The 8,009-nt window shown below is 34.4% G+C and overlaps 1 long non-coding RNA gene across 1 annotated transcript in view; it reads right to left on the reverse strand.

The window, feature by feature from the left end:
- Positions 1–1,328: 1,328 nt before the first annotated feature.
- LOC125611630 overlaps positions 1,329–8,009 on the reverse strand; it is a 20,885-nt gene continuing 14,204 nt past the window's right edge. The window contains exon 3 of the long non-coding RNA XR_007341839.1: positions 1,329–1,703. This is a non-coding gene — a long non-coding RNA (uncharacterized LOC125611630). The remainder of the gene's footprint in view (positions 1,704–8,009) is intronic.

An 8,009-nucleotide genomic window follows, 5' to 3' on the forward strand; every position in this document is an offset into this window, starting at 1 on the left:
ATTCATCTACCGAAGGGCATGTAGTTTGGTTCTACAGTTTAACTATTGTGAATTGTGTTGCTATAAACATTGATGTGGCTATGTCCCTGTAGTATGCTGTTTTTAAGTCCTTTGGTTATAGACAGAGGAGAGGGATATCTGGGTCAAATGGTGGTTCCATTCCAAGTTTTCCAAGGAATCTTCATACTGCTTTTCATATTGGCTGCATCAATTTGCAGTCCCACCGGCAATGTATGAGTGTGCCTTTTCCCCCACATCCTCGCCAACACTTATTGTTGTTTGTTTTCATAATAGCTGCCATTCTGATAGGAGTGAGATGATAACTTAGAGTAGTTTTGATTTGCATTTCTCTAATTGCAAGAGATGAGGAACATTTTTTCATATATGTGCTGATTGATTGAATATCCTCTTCTGAGAAGTGTTTGTTCAGGTCCTTGGCCCATTTATTGATTGGGTTATTTGTTTTTTATTTTTAGTTTTTAACTTTTTGAGTTCTTTATATACCCTAGAGATTAGTGCTCTGATGTGTGAGGGGTAATAATTTGCTCCCAATATGTAGTCTCTCTATTCACCTCACAGATTGTTATTTTAATCTTCCATTTCTTTGGATGCTATAATTTCCCCCTTCAAGTACTAAAAAATGTGATTTAGAAATTATTTACATTTTATTGTTTGATTATTTTTAAATTATCAAAGAATCCGAAGAATAGAGAAGCTTACCAGCTACTATTATTTATTTTATTATTGTTAGAATGTTGTGAGCCAGTATTTAAGGAAGTGTGACTTGAGAATCTAATTAAACCCTTAACCAATACTGGGTTATTTTTAAGAAGACTGGCTCTAAAAATATTTATTGAACTCAACAGAGAGTAGAATTCTAAAGCCTAGGAGATTCCGAGGAAGAAAATGGAGGAATATTGGTCAAAGGGTACAAACTTTAAATTATAAGATGAATAAATTATGGACCTAAGATTCAGCATGGGGACTTTAGTTTATTAATTGTAATGTATTGCATACTTGAGGTTTGCTTAGAGAGTAGATCTTAAGCTTTCCCACCAAAAATAGGTAACTACTTAAGCTGATATAGGGTAATAGGCTTGGTTAAGAGAATCACTACACAATATATATGCATATATCAAACCATGATATTATATGCATTAAGTACATACAATGTTTGTCAACCCTATCTCATATTTTTAATTTAGAATATTCACATTCTTTGTAAGGCCATAATCTCATAATATAGTATTAGAAATGTTCAAGAGGTAGTGTTTGTTTTCAAATACAAAGAGTCAGTAATATTTCAAGTTACATTAGGAAAGATAATAAATGGAAACTATGTTAAGATAACAGATGTTGGAATTACATGACAAACGTTTTAAAAGCAGCTATTACAAAAATTATCTAAAAACCAATTATAAAAAAACTTGTAAAATGAATGAGAAAATAGAAGTCTTAGCAAAGAGATAGAATATACATCAAATAAAGAAAGAAATTGAAGAAGACTTTATACCAATGATGAATCAACTGAAAGAAAATCAGAAAAACAATCTCACTCACATTTGCCTCAAAAACTACTGGGAACTAATATGCCAAAAAGGTGAAAGACCTCTACAATGAAAACTACAGAACACTAAAGAAAGAAATTGAAGAAGACCTTAGAATATGGAAACATCTCTTATGTTCTTCAATAGGCAGAATTACTACCAAAAGTGCCTCACAGATTTAATGCAATACCTATTGAAATTCCAAGATGTTCTTCATGAAAATAGAAAAAGCAGTCATAAAATATTTTTGGAAAAATAAAAGGCCCAGAATAGCCAAAGCATTCTTACAAAAAAAAGCAAAGCAAGAGGCATCTCAATACCATACCTTAACTTACTATAGAGCCATAGTAACAAAAACAACATGGTATTGAAACCAAACAGATATGAAGACCAATGGTACAAAATAGAAGACACAGAGACAAACCTACATAAATCCAGTTATCACATACTAGACAAAGGCACCATAAACATACATTGGAGAAAGATAGCCTCTTCAACAAATGGTGCTGGGAAGACTGGAAATACATATGTAGCAGAATGAAATTTTCCCTTTATCTCTCACCCTGTACAAAACTCAACTCAAAGTAGACCAAGAACCTAGGCATCAGACCAGAGACTCTTCACATACTAGAAGAAAGTGTAGGCCCAACTCTCCATCACTTCAGCTCAGCAACCCAATTTCTCAACAAGACTGCTAAAGTACAAGAACTAAAATCATGAATCAATAAATGGGATGGTATCAAACTAAAGAGCTTCTTCACAGCAAAGTAAACAATCAACAACATGAAGAAAGAGCCTACAGAATGGGAGAATATCTTTGCCACCTGCACCTCATACAGAGCATTAATCTTTGGAATACACCAATAATTCAAAAAACTTAACACCAAAAAAACCCACAACACACCAAATAACCCAATCAATAAATGGGCAAAGGAACTGAACAGGCATTTCACAGAAGAAATGCATAATACCAACAAATATGTAAAAAATGTTTAACATCCCTAGCAACTAGAGAAACACAAATTAAAACCACACTGATTTCATCTCATACCTGTCAGAATAAAAATTATTAAGAATACAAATAATAATAAATGTTGGCAAGAATGTGGGAAAAATCATTCACTCATACATTGCTGGTGGGACTGCAAATTGGGACTGGAAACCACTCTGGAAAGCAGTATGAAGATTCTTCAGGAAATTTGAATGAATTCACAATAACTAAGCTATGAACCAACTAGGTGCCTTTCAACAGATAAATAAATAAAGAAATTGTGGTATATATACAAAGTGGAATATCACTCAGCCATAAAGAAGAATGAAATTGGGGCATTTGCCCTGTAAATGGATGGATCTGGAGACTATCATGCTAAGTGAAATAAAGTCATTCCCCCCCCCCCAAAAAAAAGGCCAAAGGTTCTTTCTGATTTGTGGATGCTAACTCACAGTAAGAGTGGGGCCATGTAGGAAAGAATATAAGTTCATTGGCTTAGATGAAGGGGAATGAATAAAAGGGAGGGTTAGGAATACAAAAGACAATGGAATGTATCAAACATAACTTTCCTGTATTGATATTGAATACACAACCATTGACAGTCCACATGATGTACAACCACAAGAATGGGATCCTAATTAGAAAAAGTCTTATGCCCCATATGCATAACATGTCAAAATACACACTATTGTCATGTTTAGCTAAAAAGAACAAGGAAAAAATATAACAAAGAAAACTTGTCACTTGATAGTGCCGATGGTAGCATGAATATGACAAAAACTAAAAAAATCAGTAAAGTTGAAAACAAATTAATAAATAATTATCTGATCTTAACATCAGAGAGATAACATATTTTTTCAAATAAAGCTTGAAAGATCATTACAATAATAAGAGGTCTACTGTTTATGTTGTCACAAACCCAGGATGAGAAGAGAAAAATACAGTGTTGAAACATTATTTAAAGACATAGATGGTCCCTGAGTTATGTTGGTTCAATTTAGGATTTTTTAACATAACAATGGTAAGAAAGTATACCCATACAATCATCTGCTTTTTACTTTCAGTACAATATGTAATAAATTACATGAGATATTCACATTGTGTTATAAAATGGGCTTTGCATTAACTACTATGTATTCTGATATACTAGGTTAAGTATGATATTCAGTGGGTTATTTTTATAAAATGCTTTTTTAACTTATGATAACTTACAATATGTTTATTAGAACACAAATCCATCATAAGCATTTGTTTAATAGCTGAAATTTTTCTATGTTCATAAAAGGTATAAATTTACAAATTCAAGAAACTCTGTCATTCTCAAACAGGATAAATCTTCTAGATCAGAACCCCTACACATATAATTAAACTTATGAAAAGTAAAGGGAAAGAAAAACATATAAAAAGGATCCAGAGAAATATAATGCATTAAGTAGAGGGAAGCAATTATTTGAATAACTGGGTTTCTCATCAGAAATCATGGTAGCAAACAAAAAATTTACAATATTACTTGTAAGTTGCTGAAAGAAAAGATATATCAACCCAGAATATATAAACAATGAAAATATACTTCAATAAAAGCAAAATTGTTCTTCTTTATGACTGAGTAATATTCCATTGTGTTCATATACCATATTTTATTTATTCACTCATCTGTTGATGAGTACCTGTGCTGGTTTCATAACTTAGCTATTGTGAATTTTTTTACTATAAACATTGATGTGCATGTATCACTATACTGTGCTGATATTAGTACTTTGGGATAAATTGTAAGGAATGGGGACAGCTAGATCATATGATGATTATATTCTAGTCTCTTGAGGAATCTCCATACTGCTTTCTAATGTGGTTGTACTAATTTTGCAGCCCATCAACAATGTATGAGTGTACCTTTTCCTCCTTATCCTCAGCAGGATATATTTATTTTTATTTGTTCTAATTAGTTATACATGACAGTGGAATGCATTTTGACATATCATACATAAATGGAATATAACTTATTCATCTGGTTGTACATGATGTATAGTTACACAGGTCATGTAATCATATTACAGGGTAGTAATGTCCAATTCATTCTACTATCATTCCTACCCCCTTACCCCATCCCTTCCCTATATTCCTCTCTTTCTGGTCCAAATTACCTCTACCCCCCCACCCCATTGTGAATTAGCATCCACATATCAGAGATAATATTTGGCCTTTGGATATTTGGGATTGGCTTATTTTGCTTAGCATAATATTCCCCAGTTTCATCTATTTACCAACAAATGCCATAATTTCATTTTTTAATTTGTTCTAATTAGTTATACATGACAGCAGAATGCATTTTGATTCATTGTACACAAATGAACTTTACATTTCTCTGGTTGTACAGGATGTAGAGTCACACCATTCATGCAATTTTACATGTACCTAGGGTAATGATGTTTGTCTCATTTCACCATCTTTCCTACCCCCAAACCCCTTCCCCTCCCCTTCACTTATCTCAGTCCAATCCAAAGTTCTTCTATTCTCTGCCCCCATTTTGGATAAGCAACCACTTATCAGAGAAAATATCTAGCCTTTGGTTTCTGGGATTGGCTTACTTCACTTAGCACGATAGTCTCCATTCCATCCATTTACCTGCAAATGCCATAATTTCATTTTTTTTCTTTAAAGCTGAGTAATATTCCATTGTATACATGTACCACATTTTCCTTATCCATTCATCTATTGAAGGGCATCTAGTTTGTTTTCACAGTTTAGCTATTGTAAATTGAGCTGCTGTAAACATTGATGTGGCTGTGTCTCTGTAGTATGTTGATTTTAAGTCATTTGAGTATACACTGAGGAGCAGGATAGTTTGGTCAAATGGTGATTCCATTCCAAGTTTTCTAAGGAATCTCCATACTGCTTTCAAGAGTGATTGCACTAATTTGCAGTCCCACCAGCAATGTATGAGTGTGCCTTTTTCCCCACATTCTCCCCAATACTTGTGTTTGCTTGTAATCTTGATCATTGTCATTTTGACTGAAGTGAGATGAAATATGAGTGTGACTTTTATTTACATTTCTCTAATTGCTAGTGATGTTGAACATTTTCTCCTATATTTGTTGATTGATTGTATTTCTTCTTCTGTGAAGTGTTTGTTCAGTTCCTTAGCCCATTTACTGATTGGGTTATTTGTTTTTTTGTGTGTTAAATTTTGAGTTCTCTGGAGGAGGAAGCCCAGCACCAAGCCAGACCAGACCAGAGGAGGAAGCCGGGCACCAAGCCAGACTGGAGGAGGAAGCCCGGCGCAAAGCCAGACCAGACTGGAGGAGGAAGCCCAGCCCCACCCCGGGCGCTAGTCCAGAGGAAGCCCATCAACCCTTAAAACCCATCAAAGGGGGCGTGGATACCAGCATGGTTCTGTGGCTGATCCAGGTACCCAGTTTCCAACTCCCTCACCCTTAGCTACGATAACTCAAAATACTTCCCACAAGCTTTTGGGGGTGTAGCTATCAACGCAAAACAACAACTGTACAGGCACCTTGTTTCCATCTCAGAGACTAGAGTAGGGAGGATACAGGTGGAAGCTCATGTCCTTTCACACTGGCTATATCCACCACCTTGAACACAGAGGCTCAAACTAGGAATAGACAACACCACCTACAGGAAGAAAGGAAAACAGAGTTCTGAGAGACATTTTTTTCTCTCTTCTCTCTCTTTCACAACCTCAACATATGTGAAACCAAGAACTATGCATGAACAACTGAATCACCAAAATAATATAATATAGAGGAATTGCATATGCCCCACCTTCCCCCCATTTTTTCCTTCTTTCTTTCTTACTTTCTTTTTCCTTCTCTCTTTTTTCTCTTTTCTTCCTTGTTATTTTTTCTTCATTCTTACTCCCTCTATCCCACTTTCAACCCCCTAACTTTTACTATCTATATGTAGGGTAACTATCTAAATACAGATAGGAGGTTGAATCTATACATCCTTCCATAAATTACCAGTCTATTAGTTAGAGTTCTCCAAAGGTTCTAAGTTAGTTTAACCTCATACCCTCACTCCTTTCCCTCTAAGTATAACATCCTTTGTCTGAAATTAAGTTTTCTATATGCCACCAGATATGTTATGCCTTTTATGAAACCTAATGACTATATTTTTAAATAATAATTGAAACCAATATCTGTAGGCTTAGATTCTAACTATAAATGTATTAATAATGAAAACTTGTGCTTAGATGATGTACTGTTGATATTGGGAACTGTTAACATTGTCTTTCTCTGCAAAAGAGGGATTTTGGAGCTATACAAGAACAATATAAATATATAAGGGGAAAACCATTAACACAACAGTTTCACAAAGCTAGAAAGAAACATGAGCAGTATGAAAAGACAAGGAAAGAAAGGACCACAAACAATGCAGGTAAATTCAACATTAGAAGAGGTAATATCTGCAGCTGATGGAATGTCAGATAAAGAGTTCAGGATATACATGCTTCAGATGATGTGGAGTCTCAAGGAAGACATTAGAGAGCAAAATCAGACAGTGAAAGATCACTTTGACAATGAATTACCTAAACAAATCCAAGAAGCAAAAGATCAACTCTACAGGGAGATAGAGGATATAAAAAACAAACAGAAATCCTGGAAATGCAGGAAACAATAAACCAAATTAAAAACTCAAATGAGAGTATTACCAGCAGAGTAGAACACTTAGAAGATAGAATATCAGACAACAAAGACAAAGTTTTTCAACTTGAAAAGAACATAGACAGCTCAGTGATAATGTTAAGAAATCATGAGCAGAACATCCAAGAAATATGGGATAACATAAAGAGGCCAAACTTAAGAGTTATTGGGATACAAGAGGGTATAGAGGTCCAAACCAAAGAAATGAGCAATCTGTTCAATGAAATAATACTAGAAAACTTCACAGACTTAAAGAATGAGAAAGAAATCCAAATTCTAGAAGCCTACAGGACACTGAATGTACAAAATCATAAGAGATCCACACCAAGACACATAATAATGAAGATGCCCAACATACAGAATAAGGAGAGAATCTTAAAATCCAAAAGAGAGAGGAAGCAGATTACATTTTTTTTTTATTTCCGCATTGGTGAATCAAATCTGTTTTTATTTATTTATTTTTTCTTTTTAATTTTTTTTATTGGTTGTTGAAAAACATTATAAAGCTCTTGACATATCATATTTCATACATTAGATTCAAGTTGGTTATGAACTCCCAATTTTACCCCAAATACAGATTGCAGAACCACATCGGTTACACATCCACATTTTTACATAATGCCCTATTAGTAACTGTTGTATTCTGCTACCTTTCCTATCCTCTACCAACCCCCCTCCCTCCCCTCCCATCTTCTCTCTCTACCCCATCCACTGTAATTCATATTTCTCCTTGTTTATTTTCCCATTCCCCTCACAACCTCTTATATGTAATTTTGTATAACAATGAGGGTCTCCCTCCATTACCATGCA

Source organism: Marmota marmota, unplaced genomic scaffold, assembly GCF_001458135.2.
Source record: "Marmota marmota marmota unplaced genomic scaffold, marMar, whole genome shotgun sequence".
Taxonomy (NCBI): domain Eukaryota; kingdom Metazoa; phylum Chordata; class Mammalia; order Rodentia; family Sciuridae; genus Marmota; species Marmota marmota.